Below are 19,335 nucleotides of genomic sequence, written 5' to 3'. Positions count from 1 at the left end.
ACAAACAATCATTTACAAAACCAACAAAACTGCAGTAGGGTTTTCTCATTTTGTAGGGGAATATTTTAAGGACTGTTTCTCTACTTACCTTGAAAATTATGGGCATCTTCACCTGGGACTTGGGCAACAAGGTCCTCAGTGGCACCATCGCTGAATGACCAGACTTGATGGCAGGGCAGTTTGAAGGTGGTGTAGGGAACAGCACAGTGGTGTGGAAAATCTGGCTCTGGCTGTGACACCAATCCATCCCATGACTTGAACTAGCCCCCATCACCTTCCCTCAGCTTGCTTCACTGGCTTGGGATGGGAAGAAGAACACCTGCCCTCCCCACCTTGCTGGTCATAGGCATTCCTGGAGAACATGTCAAATAATGAAGGTCCACATGCAACTTGTATATTGTGTGACTCATTTTGCTCATTGTAAATACTTGACTCACATTTTCTAGATGCCAGGTACTGTGCTTTATTTTAACTTATTTAATTCTTACAACAGTCCCACAAGGAGATATTACTTTTATCTGGATTTTGCAGATGAGAAGATGAACGCACATAGGAAGCAATTTGCTCAGGGTCACTTACGACTAGCACATTGTGTGATATTGTAATATAATGAGAAATATATTTTAAGTCTTTGTCTCTAGTTCCTGGCAGAGAGCTCCAGAAACTCTTGTGCTTTCCTGAGTGACAGGGGTGAAAGGAGCATCTTTTGTTATTAATCATAAGCCATTTTCAAACATACCTGAGTTATATAATGTTAATAATGCTAATAAGGTAACTGTTGGTGAGCCTCAAGATAGTCTCGGAATGGGAGCTGGTTGCTAGAGGAACCAATCACTTGATTAGAGAATTGGAATTTTTAGTCCCTCACCCTGACTTCTGGAGAGGGAGAAGGATGGAGATTGAATTCAATCACCAATGGCCAATGATTTAATCAACCATGCCTATGTGATGGAACACAGGAACCCTAAACAACATAAAAATCCTTAACAACAGGGTTTGGTGAGCTTCTGGATTGGTGAACACATTGAGGTGGTAGAAGGCTAGAGTTCAGGAGATGACATGGGAAGACATGGAAGCTTTGTGTCCCTTCCCATATACCTTGCTTTCTGCATCTCTTCCATTTGGCTCCTCCTGAGTTGTATCCTTGTGTAAAAAACCAGTATTAGTCACTAAACTGTTTTCCTGAATCCTATGAGCTGTTCTTTCAGTTTATCAAACCTGAGAAGGGTTCAGAAAAACCCCCAGCTTATAGCTGGTTGGTCAGAAGTATGGGAAGCTTGGGACTTGTGATTAGCATCTGATATGGGGGCTGTCTTATGGGACTGAGCCCTTGTGGGATCTGAGGCTAACTCCACATAAACAGCTTTAGAAAATTGAATTAAATTGTAGGACACCTAGTTGGTATCTGGAGAGTTGAAAATTAGTTGTTGGTGTGGAAAAACCCACACACTTGGTGTCAGAAGTGTTGTGAGTATAAACAGATTGTGGTAACACGGTACAGCCAGACTAAAACCCAGGCTGTCTGAACGTAGTATGTTTCTAATAACTGCTATAGTCCTCTATCTGACCTCCTTCAAAGTGTATTCAGTTTTGACCTATCTTTTTTTTTCCGGTGGTAGTGAGGGTTCTCATATTTCTGAATAAAGAGGTAATGTGTTTGTGCAGCCTAAAGGAGGCCAGAACTACAGCTTAACTGTTGTGAGACCTTGTGGCCTTCAGATTTCAGAATCTTGCCTTGTGGAAGATCATGGTTCAGTTTGAGGACTCTGATGTTTTTATTTTATTAGGTATTCCAAATGCACTACCGTTTTTTTCCCCTAGAGAATATTAAATTGTGTCCATATTGTATTTTTGTAAATTGTAAAATTACTTCTGTAGACACCTCATTCATTTATATCATTAATATGTGACTTACAGTTGAGTTAGTGCCTCCTTGACAACAGTGATTATTGGTGTGCCTCTCAACATCCAGCAGAATGTGGGAATGTAAGTCACTCAGCACAAATCTATTGATTTTATTTGTTTTTATTAATTTTAAAAATTACAACAACCTGCATTCAGTGTGGAACAAATAAAATAATGCCAAAATGCCAATGAAAAGAAAGATAAAACCTCCTATAATCACACCACTCTGTGATAGTTATATAAAAGCAATATCTGTAGAGTTTTGTTTATAAAAGGCTGTGATTCAAGAATTTTATACCCAGCCAGGTTGTCTTTTATGTGTGAAAGTGACAGAAATATATTCTCTGTAGACCACGTTTCAAAAAAATTATATGATAGGCAATTTTCCTGGGCAAGATTTAACATGAGTCTCTGTTGAAAAAAGTGCTTGAAGATAAATTCCAGGTGACCAAGGGTGATAGACGCTAGAGTGAATGATTAAAATAGGAAAGCTAGAGTATAAAAAAGGTTGGGAGCAAACACTGAAGCCAGTTAATGTACATTTATTTATATATCTAGATAATTATAAATATTAGAGACTATATATAAATGCTTTAATTATATTTCTCTTTATAAAATAAAAGCAAATATAAAAATATCACCTAGAAGATAATATAGTACAATAATAATTATGTGGTAATCTGAATCTATACCTCCAACTAGTATCATCAAAATCTAAGATGGAAGCTCTGGGAATGGGTGGAGTGAAGGAATGGGTGGAAACAGTATGAGTGGAAATCAGGGCTGGGGTGGATTTCAAGGCATCTGACTTGGACTACTAATCATTTGAAACTGGGTTTTCTTTATGCCCTGAAAATGAAATGTTATTAGTCAAGTGAGGATGATTATTATTTTAAGTAATGCTATTCCTTAAAATATTTAGCTAAGTGACTTCATGGCTTTTAGGCAATTACATAATTTCTGCATTTTGTTTTTGAGCCTGGTTTTCTCTGAGTTCCTGTTTTGCTGCTAATCTTCAGTGTGTGTTTCTGAAAATAACCATGATGATAGGAAGCATATTTTTCTGTATGCCTATGACTGGTGTCTGACTACCCTACTGGTACTAGAAATTAAAAAGACACTTTCCTGTAATTAATATTTTCCCCTGTGTTTTGTCTGAAAGTCGTTAAGTTGAAGCTGGAATTATAGATGTGTGTACATCTCTCTTTAAGGAAACACACAAAACAAATGAGAATTTACCAAATGATATCATTCTCCACTGACTGAATTTATATATGACACTTCTTGAATGTAGTTTTCTCATAATGTGGGGGCACACCTGCATTGGAAATAGCTTCTTTGAGAAATGTTGGATGTTGCAATTTGGTAATATCTTAAGTGTGAGTTTGTGTGTGTGGGGGTTGGGGGGAAGGGAGGGTAAGGAAGGATTCACAGTGTTCAGAAGAGGACCGATGAGGCTCCCTCCACGAGCAGGCTAGTAGCGCAAAGCCTAATCAACACTTCAGCGAGGAAGTTAGCAGCCTTCCTCCTGACCTGACTGCTTGCACTTCTGGTGGTGGCAACGCTGTCAAGCCTCATTACTGGAAAGTTCATCTTGTTAAATTTCCACTTAGAGCAGGGGATGTGTTAAGAGATAGCTCAGACTCTGTGGCCATTATGACATCAAACTCAGACTGACATTCCAAGTGGTAGTCAAGGAGTTTTTTTTATAGCTTCATCGAAAAATGTGAACATTGGCTGGGCACGGTGGCTCACACCTGTAATCCCAGCACTTTGGGAGGCCAAGATGGCTGGATCATTTGAGGTCAGGAGTTTGAGACCAGCCTGGCCAACATGGTAAAACCCTGTTTCCACTAAAAATAACAAAAACAATTTAGCTGGGCATGGTGGTACATGCCTGTATCCCAGCTACTTGGGAGGCTGAGGCAGGAGAATTGCTTGAACCTGGAAGGTGGAGGTTGAAGTGAGCTGAGATCACACCACTGTACTCTAGCCTGGGCAATGGAGTGAGACTCCTTCTCAAAAAAAGAAAAAAAAAGAAAGAAATGTGAACATTAATAAATGACTTAAGTCACCGTATCTGCATACTACTGGATTAGATTTAACAGACGCAATCTTGGCTGAATAATGAAAGGAGTTTGGCATGAGTTCCAGGGTCAAAGCAGAAGTAAAAGCAAAACCAGTGATGGGCATAGGCTTGAAATATATATTAATACACTCACCAGGTAGTGCTGCATTAATAAATAAACTCAGAAATCTTAGGGGGTGAAGGCAACAAAGGCTTATTTCTTGCTTGCATAAAGTCCTATATGGGTTAGGCGATTCTCTGGGCAGCACTCCCTCTGCCTTGTTATGCTGCTGTCTCAACAGGTGGCCTCCAGGGTTGCCAAGGCAAAGGACTAGAGGTCACTTCCTTATGCTGTGGCCCAGGAGAAACACATATGACTTCTGCATACATTTCACCAGCTATGACTAGTCACATGGTCGTACCTAACTGCAAGAGAGCTGGGGAGTAGAGACTTCCTGAGTGACAGGAGGAGAGACAGGTATAGGTGAGCACTAGAAGCCTCTACCACACATAGGAAGCGAGTGTTTATGGTCAGCATGGAATCGGGAATGGCTAGAGTCTGATGTTATGAATATTCAGCATGGGATTAATTTATATTGAAACTAATAATATCTTAATACATTTTAAAAAATAAATCAGCCTCTTTGGATACCTTCCTCGGCCACTGGCCATGCCTTAGTAGGATTATCTACTATTAACATCTGGGTTCCTTACTCCAGTCTGGCCCATCTGCCTAACGTCCTGGCATCCTCCCTGCCTTGCAAGGGTCATCCCTCACTCTGTTTGTGAAACCCATAGCTGCATGGCACAGGCAGTAAGGGTGTGGTGAGACCTTACCAGGGCATGCTTCTCAACACCTCGAAGTACTTTCTTGCTGTCATTGTTCCAGACATGCTGACACAGGCCCTACATAAGCAGAGAGGGCCCCCACCTTCCTCTCTGGTGAACGTCTATTGCTTCTCTATACAGTGTGGTTGGTTGAAAGAGTGATTTTAGGAGTCCAAATCTCATCTCTGTCATTAGCAAAGAATGAGACCCTGAGCAAGGGACTTAACTTCACTGTGCCTCAGTTTCCTCATCTGTGGATATAATAATAACACCTTCCTGTTAGAGTTGTTGTGATGATTAAGTGAGTTAATACATGAAAAGTGCTTAGAATAGTGCCTGGTGAGTGGAAAGTGATTAGAAAACATTAGCTATGATCACTGTTCTTCAAGACTCAGTTCAAATGTAACTGAAACTTCCCTAAACTTGCTTCTTTTCTGGGTGCCTTCAGCACTCTGCAAATGTCTCTGTTATAACATTTATCATGATATATAATAATTATTAATTTACCCATTCTTCTCTCTCGTTAGACTGTGATTACTCAAGGGCAATGTACTGCTCACCATTTACTCTAGTCCTTGACAGAGTGTCTGACATACAAAATAGATTACCAAGTGTTTTCTGAATTGATGGGCGGAGCCAGGGTGATAGAAATTGCTACAATTCACCAATATACAGTTCTTCTGTCCTTCCTGTGCACAAAGCAAAGATATGTTTCCCAGCTCCCTATGCATCTAGATGAACCACATAACTGAGTTCTGGAATGTGAGAAGAAATGATGTGTGCCACTTTTCAGGCTTGTCATAAACTCAATGCACAAAATTCCATGAGCTCCTTCTTTCCCTTTCCTTCAATTGGCTGGATATGGTAGCATTTTAAGATAGAACGCGCCCAAATCTCTGAGTCACCACTTGGAAGAGAGGGACCTAGACTTTAAAATTGTGTCAAGCTTTTGAAATCTGAACCTGTTTGTTATAGCAGTGAGTGTATTTACCTGGCTAATAAAACAAGAATCTGGACACAATAACATTTTTTTCTGCAGGTTTCATGGCATGATATGGCTTAATCCACAGACAAAGGCTGCTGAGCCCAGAACAGCTTATTGGACCAGCCCCTATGAGAAGCAGTAATGTATAGAAGCAAACTGAACCCAAGGAAAGATTGGTGATACTTTGGGAGGGATGACAGAGGAAGGGGAAACACACTGTCCATCCCTGTCCCAGCAAGGAGCCAGCTCCCATTCAGCAGTCTCTGTGAACATCTAGGTAGCTTCCCCATTCTTTCTCTCCAGTTGTGAGCAGCCACCAACTATGATGCCCCTCTTCCAGCAGGCTTTGCTTTCACATCACAAAGCATCATCCTGAGAAACAATTACAGTTCTTTTTAGAGTTCTGGTTCCTTCATAGGTACCTATTGTCCTAATAAATGGAATTCCTTGGAACACAAAAGCATTTATTTCCTCTTTTAGCTAATTTAATTTTTACAGCTCTGGTGAAAAAATATTTTATGTTTTTACTCAACGTGATTTTAAGATAGCTTATTCTTGGATTCAATTTTGTTTTCATTTTCTAGAAAATCAATTTAATTCACAGAAGTTTCATTCATTTAGTGGCTTTCCTTGCACATGGTTAATGCTTAAGCATTTGATAAGCATTCCTCTTAGCAATATCTTTACAAGGTTCAACCAGAGAAGGTGTTAGATGGGGGAAATCCTCTACATTTGGGCAAAGCCTCTTTCCTCTGGACTAATTGAAATGGAAAATCAGTCTGAATTGGTGAAATTGAATTGCAAACTATTTTTCAAGGAGATTCCTGTGTGATTTCAAGTTGCTCAACTTAGAAAAGGGCACACTAACAAAGCTTTTTAAGTTATCTCCATCTAGCTTCCTGGTGAAGAGGCTACATTGTCTGGGTAAATACCTGGGGTTCGTCATCTCATGCCAAGAAAATTTAGGACATGGACCCACATGAGGCGTTTAGGAAGGGAGATTTAATAGGCGAAAGAAAGGGAAAGGAAAACAGCTTGTTCTCTAGAGTGAGAGAGAGGAGACTTCTGAGAGGAAAAGGCCAGCTGGCGGCAGATGCGCCAGATTTTATAGTCCAGCTTGAGGAAGCATCATTTGATTTATGTAAGGCTCACACTTTGGTTCAATCAGGTGTGGCGTTTACAAAGCACGTGGGGAAGGCTGGTCACCCCACCCTAATCTTATTATGCAAATGAACATTCCCCTTGGCTGGTGGCTTCATTTTGTCTGCTCCTTAGTGTACACGTGGCTGGCAGAGACGGGAAGATGGAGCGGCCATTTTCTTTTTTTTTTTTTTTTTTATTATTATACTTTAGGTTTTATGGTACATGTGCGCAATGTGCAGGTAAGTTACATATGTATACATGTGCCATGCTGGTGCGCTGCACCCACTAACTCGTCATCTAGCATTAGGTATATCTCCCAGTGCTATCCCTCCCCCCTCCTCCCACCCCACAACAGTCCCTGAAGTGTGATGTTCCCCTTCCTGTGTCCATGTGTTCTCATTGTTCAGTTCCCACATATGAGTGAGAATATGCGGTGTTTGGTTTTTTGTTCTTGTGATAGTTTACTGAGAATGATGATTTCCAATTTCATCCATGTCCCTACAAAGGACATGAACTCATCATTTTTTATGGCTGCGTAGTATTCCATGGTGTATATGTGCCACATTTTCTTAATCCAGTCTATCATTGTTGGAAATTTGGCTTGGTTCCAAGTCTTTGCTATTGTGAATAATGCCGCAATAAACATACGTGTGCATGTGTCTTTATAGCAGCATGATTTATAGTCCTTTGGGTATATACCCAGTAATGGGATGGCTGGGTCGAATGGAATTTCTAGTTCTAGATCCCTGAGGAATCGCCACACTGACTTCCACAATGGTTGAACTAGTTTACAGTCCCACCAACAGTGTAAAAGTGTTCCTATTTCTCCACATCCTCTCCAGCACCTGTTGTTTCCTGACTTTTTAATGATTGCCATTCTAACTGGTGTGAGATGGTATCTCATTGTGGTTTTGATTTGCATTTCTCTCATGGCCAGTGATGGTGAGCGTTTTTTTCATGTGTTTTTTGGCTGCATAAATGTCTTCTTTTGAGAAGTGTCTGTTCATGTCCTTTGCCCACTTTTTGATGGGGTTGTTTGTTTTTTTCTTGTAAATTTGTTGGTGTTCATTGTAGATTCTGGATATTAGCCCTTTGTCAGATGAGTAGGTTGCGAAAATTTTCTCCCATTTTGTAGGTTGCCTGTTCACTCTGATGGTAGTTTCCTTTGCTGTGCAGAAGCTCTTGAGTTTAATTAGATCCCATTTGTCAATTTTGGCTTTTGTTGCCATTGCTTTTGGTGTTTTAGACATGAAGTCCTTGCCCATGCCTATGTCCTGAATGGTAATGCCTAGGTTTTCTTCTAGGGTTTTTATAGTTTTAGGTCTAACATTTAAGTCTTTAATCCATCTTGAATTAATTTTTGTATAAGGTGTAAGGAAGGGATCCAGTTTCAGCTTTCTACATATGGCTAGCCAGTTTTCCCAGCACCACTTATTAAATAGGGAATCCTTTCCCCATTGCTTGTTTTTCTCAGGTTTGTCAAAGATCAGATAGTTGTAGATATGTGGCATTATTTCTGATGGCTCTGTTCTGTTCCATTGATCTATATCTCTGTTTTGGTACCAGTACCATGCTGTTTTGGTTACTGTAGCCTTGTAGTATAGTTTGAAGTCAGGTAGTGTGATGCCTCCAGCTTTGTTCTTTTGGCTTAGGATTGACTTGGCGATGTGGGCTCTTTTTTGGTTCCATATGAACTTTAAAGTAGTTTTTTCCAATTCTGTGAAGAAAGTCATTGGTAGCTTGATGGGGATGGCATTGAATCTATAAATTACCTTGGGAAGGATGGCCATTTTCACGATATTGATTCTTCCTACCCATGAGCATGGAATGTTCTTCCATTTCTTTGTATCCTCTTTTATTTCCTTGAGCAGTGGTTTGTAGTTCTCCTTGAAGAGGTCCTTCACATCCCTTGTAAGTTGGATTCCTAGGTATTTTATTCTCTTTGAAGCAATTGTGAATGGGAGTTCACTCATGATTTGGCTCTCTGTCTGTCTGTTATTGATGTGTAAGAATGCTTGTGATTTTTGTACATTGATTTTGTATCCTGAGACTTTGCTGAAGTTGCTTATCAGCTTAAGGAGATTTTGGGCTGAGACAATAGGGTTTTCTAGATATACAATCATGTCATCTGCAAACAGGGACAATTTGACTTCCTCTTTTCCTAATTGAATACACTTGATTTCCTTCTCCTGCCTAATTGCCCTGGCCAGAACTTCCAACACTATGTTGAATAGAAGTGGTGAGAGAGGGCATCCCTGTCTTGTGCCAGTTTTCAAAGGGAATGCTTCCAGTTTTTGCCCATTCAATATGATATTGGCTGTGGGTTTGTCATAGATAGCTCCTATTATTTTGAGATACTTCCCATCAATACTTAATTTATTGAGAGTTTTTAGCATGAAGGGTTGTTGAATTTTGTCAAAGGCCTTTTCTGCATCTATTGAGATAATCATGTGGTTTTTGTCTTTGGTTCTGTTTATATGCTGGATTACATTTATTGATTTGCATATATTGAACCAGCCTTGCATCCCAGGGATGAAGCCCACTTGATCATGGTGGATAAGCTTTTTGATGTGCTGCTGGATTCTGTTTGCCAGTATTTTATTGAGGATTTTTGCATCAATGTTCATCAAGGATATTGGTCTAAAATTCTCTTTTTTTGTTGTGTCTCTGCCAGGCTTTGGTATCAGGATGATGCTGGCCTCATAAAATGAGTTAGGGAGGATTCCCTCTTTTTCTATTGATTGGAATAGTTTCAGAAGGAATGGTACCAGCTCCTCCTTGTACCTCTGGTAGAATTTGGCTGTGAACCCATCTGGTCCTGGACTTTTTTTGGTTGGTAAGCTATTGATTATTGCCACAATTTCAGCTCCTGTTATTGGTCTATTCAGAGATTCAACTTCTTCCTGGTTTAGTCTTGGGAGGGTGTATGTGTTGAGGAATTTATCCATTTCTTCTAGATTTTCTAGTTGATTTGCGTAGAGGTGTTTGTAATATTCTCTGATGGTAGTTTGTATTTCTGTGGGATTGGTGGTGATATCCCCTTTGTCATTTTTTATTGCATCTATTTGATTCTTCTCTCTTTTTTTCTTTATTAATCTTGCTAGTGGTCTATCAATTTTGTTGATCCTTTCAAAAAACCAGCTCCTGGATTCATTAATTTTTTGAAGGGTTTTTTGTGTCTCTATTTCCTTCAGTTCTGCTCTGATTTTAGTTATTTCTTGCCTTCTGCTAGCTTTTGAATGTGTTTGCTCTTGCTTTTCTAGTTCTTTTAATTGTGATGTTAGGGTGTCAATTTTGGATCTTTCCTGCTTTCTCTTGTGGGCATTTAGTGCTATAAATTTCCCTCTACACACTGCTTTGAATGCATCCCAGAGAGTCTGGTATGTTGTGTCTTGGTTCTTGTTGGTTTCAAAGAACATCTTTATTTCTGCCTTCATTTCGTTATGTACCCAGTAGTCATTCAGGAGCAGGTTGTTCAGTTTCCATGTAATTGAGCAGTTTTGAGTGAGATTCTTAATCCTGAGTTCTAGCTTGATTGCACTGTGATCTGAGAGATAGTTTGTTATAATTTCTGTTCTTTTACATTTATTGAGGAGAGCTTTACTTCCAAGTATGTGGTGAATTTTGGAATAGGTGTGGTGTGGTGCTGAAAAAAATGTATATTCTGTTGATTTGGGGTGGAGAGTTCTGTAGATGTCTATTAGGTCCGCTTGGTGCAGAGCTGAGTTCAGTTCCTGGGTATCCTTGTTGACTTTCTGTCTCGTTGATCTGTCTAATGTTGACAGTGGGGTGTTAAAGTCTCCCATTATTAATGTGTGGGAGTCTAAGTCTCTTTGTAGGTCACTCAGGACTTGCTTTATGAATCTGGGTGCTCCTGTATTGGGTGCATATATATTTAGGATAGTTAGCTCTTCTTGTTGAATTAATCCCTTTACCATTATGTAATGGCCTTCTTTGTCTCTTTTGCTCTTTGTTGGTTTAAAGTCTGTTTTATCAGAGACTAGGATTGCAACCCCTGCCTTTTTTTGTTTTCCATTTGCTTGGTAGATCTTCCTCCATCCTTTTATTTTGAGCCTATGTGTGTCTCTGCACGTGAGATGGGTTTCCTGAATACAGCACACTGATGGGTCTTGAGTCTTTATCCAATTTGCCAGTCTGTGTCTTTTAATTGGAGCATTTAGTCCATTTACATTTAAAGTTAATATTGTTATGTGTGAATTTGATCCTGTCATTATGATGTTAGCTGGTTATTTTGCTCGTTAGTTGATGCAGTCTCTTCCTAGTCTCGATGGTCTTTACATTTTGGCATGATTTTGCAGCGGCTGGTACCGGTTGTGCCTTTCCATGTTTAGAGCTTCCTTCAGGAGCTCTTTTAGGGCAGGCCTGGTGGTGACAAAATCTCTCAGCATTTGCTTGTCTGTAAAGTATTTTATTTCTCCTTCACTTATGAAGCTTAGTTTGGCAGGATATGAAATTCTGGGTTGAAGATTCTTTTCTTTAAGAATGTTGAATATTGGCCCCCACTCTCTTCTGGCTTGTAGGGTTTCTGCCGAGAGATCAGCTGTTAGTCTGATGGGCTTCCCTTTGATGGTAACCCAACCTTTCTCTCTGGCTGCCCTTAACATTTTTTCCTTCATTTCAACTTTGGTGAATCTGACAATTATGTGTCTTGGAGTTGCTCTTCTCGAGGAGTATCTTTGTGGTGTTCTCTGTATTTCCTGAATCTGAATGTTGGCCTGCCTTGCTAGATTGGGGAAGTTCTCCTGGATAACATCCTGCAGAGTGTTTTCCAACTTGTTTCCATTCTCCCCGTCACTTTCAGGTACACCAATCAGACGTAGATTTGGTCTTTTCACATAGTCCCACGTTTCTTGGAGGATTTGCTCGTTTCTTTTTATTCTTTTTTCTCTAAACTTCCCTTCTCACTTCATTTCATTCATTTCATCTTCCAGGGCTGACACCCTTTCTTCCATTTGATTGCATTGGCTCCTGAGGCTTCTGCATTCTTCACGTAGTTCTCGAGCCTTGGTTTTCAGCTCCATCAGCTCCTTTAAGCACTTCTCTGTATTGGTTATTCCAGTTATACAATCTTCTAAATTTTTTTCAAAGTTTTCAACTTCTTTGCCTTTGGTTTGAATATCCTCCCGTAGCTCAGAGTAATTTGATCGTCTGAAGCCTTCTTCTCTCAGCTCGTCAAAGTCATTCTCCGTCCAGCTTTGTTCCATTGCTGGTGAGGAACTGCGTTCCTTTGGAGGAGGAGAAGTACTCTGGTTTTTAGAGTTTCCAGTTTTTCTGCTCTGTTTTTTCCCCATCTTTGTGGTTTTATCTACTTTTGGTCTTTGATGATGCTGATGTACAGATGGGTTTTTGGTGTGGATGTCCTTTCTGTTAGTTTTCCTTCTAACAGACAGGACCTTCAGCTGCAGGTCTGTTGGAGTACCTGGCCGGCCGTGTGAGGTGTCAGTCTGCCCCTGCTGGGGGGTGCCTCCCAGTTAAGCTGCTCGGGGGTCAGGGGTCAGGGACCCACTTGAGGAGGCAGTCTGCCCGTTCTCAGATCTCCAGCTGCGTGCTGGGAGAACCACTGCTCTCCTCAAAGCTGTCAGACAGGGACATTTAAGTCTGCAGAGGTTACTGCTGTCTTTTTGTTTGTCTGTGCCCTGCCCCCAGAGGTGGAGCCTACAGAGGCAGGCAGGCCTCCTTGAGCTGTGGTGGGCTCCACCCAGTTCAAGCTTCCAGGCTGCTTTGTTTACCTAAGCGAGCCTGGGCAATGGCGGGCGCCCCTCCCCCAGCCTCGCTGCCGACTTGCTGTTTGATCTCAGACTGCTGTGCTGGCAAACAGCGAGACTCCGTGGGCATAGGACCCTCTGAGCCAGGTGCGGGCTATAATCTCCTGGGGCACCGTTTCCTAAGCCTGTCGGAAAAGCACAGTATTCGGGTGGGAGTGGCCCGATTTTCCAGGTGCCATCTGTCACCCCTGGAAAGGGAACTCCCTGACCCCTTGTGCTTCCCGAGTGAGGCAATGCCTCACCCCTGCTTCGGCTGGCGCACGGTGCACTCACCCACTGACCTGCGCCCACTGTCTGGCACTCCCTAGTGAGATGAACACGGTACCTCAGATGGAAATGCAGAAATCACCCGTCTTCTGCGTCGCTCACGCTGGGAGCTGTAGACCGGAGCTGTTCCTATTCGGCCATCTTCGGAGCGGCCATTTTCTAGCCACCATGTCTAGTCCCAGGTAGTTCTTTCCTGCCGGCATTCACCATGAAAGCTCCCAGTGTGCTTGTCTATGTCTGCAGCTCGACTTCACAGGCTGCTCTTTGTTAGACAATGATTTGGGGCAGCTTTTCATCAAAAGAAAAACCTTACCAAGGACTTCTGGACTATCTGCCTAAGTAATTTCTTCTTAACTCCTGTATCACTAGTACTTAGAATCTGTATCTGTACCTATATATATCTTACAAAATTCTCCTGGGTTCTTGAAAACTCTTTGCTCTCAAGTCCTTTAAACATTCCTCTTGTACTTTCGTTTACTAAATTATGAAGAAAGACTATTAGCAAAAGGAAGTCCCTGTCTGTATAATAGTAATTTGTGAATTGTAGGCTTTTATATTTAAAGTCCGGTGACAATTCATGCTTGGAAAGAAATTTCTTGACTAATTGATCATGGGTTTTTTTTTGAGACAGGGTCTCACTCTGCCACCCAGGCTGGAGTGCAGCTGTGCGATCTCAGCTCACTGCAGCCTCTGCCTCCCGGGTTCAAGCAATTCTCCCACCTCAGCCTTCTGAGTAGCTGGGACTACAGGCGCACACCACCATGCCTAAGTTTTGTATTTTTTGGTAGAGACGGAGTTTTGCCATGTTGGCCAGGCTGGTATCAAACTCCTGACCTCAAGTGATCCTCCCACCTCAGCCTCCCAAAGTGCTGGGATTACAGGCATGAGCCAGTGCATCTGGCCTAATCGACCATGTTTTTAGTGTTATAACTAAGGGATTTTTGGATTGAATGATAGGTGTTTTTGATTTGTTGGTGTGGCTTTGGAAAGGAAAACTGGCCCTTCTGAAGACATCAGTTCTTCCCTGGAAAGCGAAGTCAGAGATAGCTATAAGGCAAGACTTGTGCTTTTCAGTGTCAGACATTGTTCCTTTATGTTTAGGGCACTGCTTGTGCTATAGCACAGAGGAGGCATATTCTGGAAGGACATGTTTCTCTGAAGTGAACTTTAAAGTTCAATGAATAGATTTTACTTACACATAGGAAAGTAGATGGTGGTCATGTAAAATGGAAATATGCCACTCTTGATGTTTTCTTCTTTGTGTTACAGATCTATGCCCTGATAGGTCTTCAGTTACTCATGGTGAAACATATAAGCCTTGAAAAACTTTTTGGTGAGCTCATAGATTATCTATAAGATGGTTTATGGCCATGTGTCTTATAGGGTAACAACATAATTTATCCTCCAAGTTTGGACGCTTTTGAGAGTAAAAAGGGGAGTTATCAATCATTATGTCAAGCAAATAAGCAAAAATGGGACTTTTCTAAGCAACTTAGACATATGGTCATTCTACTTATGAGAAATATATGTCTTTTATAGGTTAGATATTAGGTCCCATAAGAGCATGTGGCCAAGATGGCCAGCTCCACCAAAGATTCATACTTCCCCTTCCATAGTATGGAGTTGTGCTGGGAAGCAGTTTTTCTACCAGGGACAACATCTTCTAGTCCCTTTACATCTAAGTAGTACCATGCCAAAGAAATGTTTTTTTCTTTGTAAAAAAACAAAAAATGTAAGTAGTATCATGCCAAAGAAATGTTTTGGAAGTGAGATGTTTCACTTTGGAACCAAGGAACTGAAAAAACAGGTATGCCTCCACCTTCCTCACCTTCCCCTCCACTCATCTCTATCTCCATCTGTAGGCTGAATGCAGAAGTCTCCAGGACCCTAATGGAGGGAAGATCTACAAGACAGAATGATTCCGGGTCCCAAATGAACATGTGAAAAGCTGCCTGCTGGTCAGAAACATCCATATTGCAGTCTTTACGGCACACAAAATTAAAATATATTAAGCCTCTTAGGTTGTCACATTTGTTATAGCAGCTAGCATTACCATAGCTAATACTGAATACTTTAATTCAATACATCCAACCACTATTGAGAATCTACTATCTTTCCATTGGGAATACAAAGACATGTAAGATCTGGTCACTGTCCTCAAGAAGCTTAGAGTCTGGGGGAAGTACAGATGTGTATATGTTATGGTAATTTAAAGTTCTTAATAAAAGGAGATGAATTTTGAATGCTGATTTGAGTTGTCTGCAGCATATTCAAATGGCACTATCTTCTGTGTAGATAGAGGGAGCCCGAGCCAAGAAGAGAGGTCTGGTATCAAAGATTTGCTGAATTCACAATTGCAGAGGCTTATGTCAGCCCCTTAGAAAGAATTTGAGGACTCCTTGGAAAGTAAGAAAACTTTCCTCCACATTCCTAAGGATTTTTTATTTATTTTTATTTAAAAATGTTTTTTCTTACTTTATTTTTTTTTAAACTTTTAAGTTTGGGGTACATGTGCAAGTTTGTTACATAGGTAAACCTGTGTCATGGGGTTTGTTGTGCAGATTATTTTATCACCCAGGTATTAAGCCTAGTACCCATTAGATATTTCTCCTGATCCTCTTCCTTCTTCCACCCTCCACCCTCCGATAGGCCCCAGTGTGTGTTGTTTCCCTCTATGTGTACATGTGTTCTCATCATTTAGTTCCCACTTATAAGTGAGAACATGCGGTATTTGGTTTTCTGTTCCTATGTTAGTTTGCTAAGGATAATCGCCTCCAGCTGCATCCATGTCCCTGCAAAAAACATGATCTCATTCTTTTTAATGGCTGCCTAGTATTCTGTGGTGTGTGTTTACCACATTTTCTTTATCCAGTCTATCATTGATGGGCATTTAGGTTGATTCCATGTCTTTGCGATGGTGAATAGTGCTGCGATGAACATGTGGGCATGTGTCTTTATGGTAGAATGATTTATATACCTTTGAGTATATACCCAGTAATGGGATTGCTGGGTTGAATGGCATTTCTGTCTTTAGGTCTTTGAGGAATCGCCATACTGTCTCCCAAATAGTTGAACTAATTTACACTCCCACTACAGGACATAAGCATTCCTTTTTCTCCACAACCACACCAATATCTATTTAAAAAAAAAATTTTTTTTTTAATAATAGCTATTCTGACGGGTGTTAGATGGGATCTCATTGTGGTTTTGATTTGCATCTCTCAAATGATAATTGCTGTTGAGCTTTTTTTCTTATGATTGTTGGCTGCATGTATGTCTTCTTTTGAAAAGTGTCTGTTCATGTCCTTTGTCCACTTTTTAAAGGGGTTGTTTGTTTTTTTTTCTTGTAAATTTGTTTACATTCCTTACAGATGCTGGATATTAGAACTTTGTCAGAGGCATAGTTTGTAAAAATTTTCTCCCCTTCTGTAGGTTGTCTGTTTACTCTGTTGATAGTTTCTTTTGCTGTGCAGAAGCTCTTTAGTTTAATTAGATCCCATTGATCAATTTTTGCTTTTGTTGCAATTGCTTTTGTTGTCTTTGTCATGAAATCTTTGCCTGTGCCTGTGTCCTGAATGGTATTGCCTAGATTGTCTGCCAGGGTTTTTATAGTTTTGGGTTTTACATTTAAGTCTTTAACCCATCTTGTGTTAGTTTTTGTGTATGGTGTAGGGAAGAGGTCCAGTTTTAATCATCTGCATATGGCTAGCCAGGTAGGTATTCCAGCACCATCTATTGAATAGTAGGGAATCCTTTCCCCATTGCTTGTTTTTGTCAGGTTGTCAAAGATCAGATAGTTGTAGGTGTGCGGTCTTATTTCCAGGTTCTCTATTCTGTTCCATTGGTCTATATGTCTGTTGTTTTATCAGTACCGTGCTGTTTTGGTTACTGGAGACCTGTAGTATAGTTTGAAATCAGGTAGTGTGATGTCTGCAGCTTTGTTCTTTTTACTTAAGATTGCCTTGGCTATTTAGACTCTTTTTTGGTTCCATGTGAACTTTAAAAATAGTTTTATCTTGTTATGTGAAGAATGTCAATGGCAGTTTAATGGGAATAGCATTGAATCTATAAATTGCTTTGGGCAGTATGGCCATTTTAACGATATTGATTCTTCCTATCTATGAGCATGGAATGTTTTTCCATTTGTTTGTATGATAAAGATGCTTTTAGATGCAGCTGCACTGTACCCTATTAGGGCTCACTCCACCAGTGGGATTTGTGCTCTAAAGATCTCTTGGCCACTGACTTCATATTGAGAAAGAAAAGGAAGCCGGCACTTCCTTGTATCTCTAGATCCATTTTGTAGTTTACACATTACTTTCACGAACATTACTTAGTTTGAATCTCATATTCACCCTGTGGTGTTGGCAGGGGAGTTCCCTTTCCCATTGAATGTCCCCAGGTCTTGCCCACCATCAAGTAGGGGAAATATTTCATATGGCCTAATGGCTCAACTCTGAAGGCACTCAGCCCATTCTTCACCTAACTGTGGGACCTCTTGAGCTCTGTTTGGGATTCCTCTGTTGTTTCTGGGGTCCCCCAAGGATGCTTCACTTGGACTCAGGAGCCAGGACTCACATATTCTGTCACATTGTGCCGGCAAATAGTTTTCCACCCATATTCAGGCTGATGATGGGGCTGCTTCCAGTGAGACTAAAGGAACCTTCTACTCTTCTATTCCTTCTATCAGACCCATGTTCACCAACTCCTACTTTTCTAGCAAAGGAACATCTATTGACACCTGCAAATAGATGTCTGGAGGCATGGGTGTCACCCCCCACACTAGATGTGTCAAGCCTCAGTTTTGGAGGTACTAGTTTACCCTTGTATGTACACATAATACACACACACACGCACACACATGCATAAATGCACACAGTCTGAGACTCAGAGGCATGAACTAACACATTCTAGGCCATCCCATTTTTTTTCATAAACTGGTTATAGAAACCCAGGACTTTTTACTCCAAATCTAATGTTCTTCCCTTTGCCTATCCTGATTTAAAGAAAAAACGTTCTATAAAAAAGTTGCTCAGATATGCAGAATTATCTGCTAGAAGCTTGAACCAGTGCCACAGTGGAAACTCTGCTTTTTGCCTCATTCTGTAGAACTTAGGGAGGCTGCTGTGCCCATCCCTGGGAACTCTCAGGAGAGATGGGTGAATAATGGGGGCTTTGTCATAGGCGCACCCTGAAATCTTCCCCCAGTGTGAGTGGTGTCAATGTTTTCATTATTTTTGACTGTGGTTTGTAACTTGTCATAAGAATTAGTTCCAGCTTAATTGAGGGCCTCATGTTGGGGTGAGAGAAGGAAGTGTTGTGGCCTCTCAAAATGCCTTTTATAAGATCCTGACACTCTAGGGCAGATACAGCTGGGAGCAGTAGCACGTGGAAAGGGATGATCCCCCAAGCATTCGCAGTCCAGCCCCCTCTCGGTTTCTGACTTGGAGATTGCTTAAAGGTCTCTTGGGGAGTAGAAACAGTCATTTGTTCCAGCTTCTTTTCTTTACCTCTTAAAAAAATCTCTTTATTCTGGGGTTGTACTGCTTGAAAGCAAGAAGGCCTCTGGACAGCATGTGATATGTTTCTTCCCCAATTCCCTTGGAAAAGGGTATTCAGTCCTCGGGTGAATTCTAAGCTCTGCTTTGGACCTTTCAAGTCTCTTTGATCAAATCATGCTAATCTTATGTCCATTCTTTCTTCTCTATGCTAATGAGATGCACTAATTCATACTGAACTGTTAGTAGGTTAAAGTGTGATGCTACATCAATATGCTAAAAATATTCTCACATTTTTCCAGGGACTTTTATTGTCTCAATGTAAAGCTTTCTCCAACCAAGCCATGGAATCCTCCCTTTCCTCTGATTCCCTGGGCAGATTCTCAAACTTTAGTGAGCAGCAGAACCGCCTTGGCAGATTGCTAGGCCTGCCCCAGAGACACTAGCCCACACATAGGTGAAGCCGTTGAAACATGCCACGGTATCACATGAGAAGTAAGTAGTGAACTATGCAGATCTTTCTCAATTCCCCTCCCACCATGCCTGGAAATCTCCCTATTAATGCCTTCAAAAAATATGAACTTCATACTTGCTATGTGGAAGGCTGTAGGCTTGGGGCCAGGAGCCAGTCCTGTACTTTAGTGGAGGAATCAGGACACACATTTACAACACACTCTAATAATTACCAATAGGAGGCAGCTGAGAAGGGAAGTGCGAAGAAGAACCCTAGGGCGGTGTCACTCTAAGTGTGGTTCCTGCACTGACAGCAGCAGCATTACCTAGAAGCTAGTTAGAAATGCAAATTCTTAGGTCCCACCCCAGAGACTTTTGCCTGTGGAAGTCAAGTTAACCTGT

At 41.0% G+C, this 19,335-nt stretch overlaps 1 long non-coding RNA gene across 1 annotated transcript; it reads left to right on the top strand.

Moving 5' to 3' along the window:
* The first annotated feature begins 856 nt into the window (after positions 1 to 856).
* Positions 857 to 15,231, top strand: LOC103889833 (uncharacterized). The gene is made up of 4 exons (XR_010136283.1): positions 857 to 999; positions 1,918 to 1,986; positions 14,252 to 14,315; positions 14,845 to 15,231. It is a non-coding gene; the product is annotated as an uncharacterized LOC103889833 (long non-coding RNA).
* Positions 15,232 to 19,335: the final 4,104 nt, after the last annotated feature.

Source organism: Pongo abelii, chromosome 12, assembly GCF_028885655.2.
Source record: "Pongo abelii isolate AG06213 chromosome 12, NHGRI_mPonAbe1-v2.0_pri, whole genome shotgun sequence".
NCBI lineage: Eukaryota > Metazoa > Chordata > Mammalia > Primates > Hominidae > Pongo > Pongo abelii.
The sequence above is the reverse complement of the archived record's forward strand: the minus strand, read 5'-3'. Positions and strand labels throughout refer to the sequence as shown.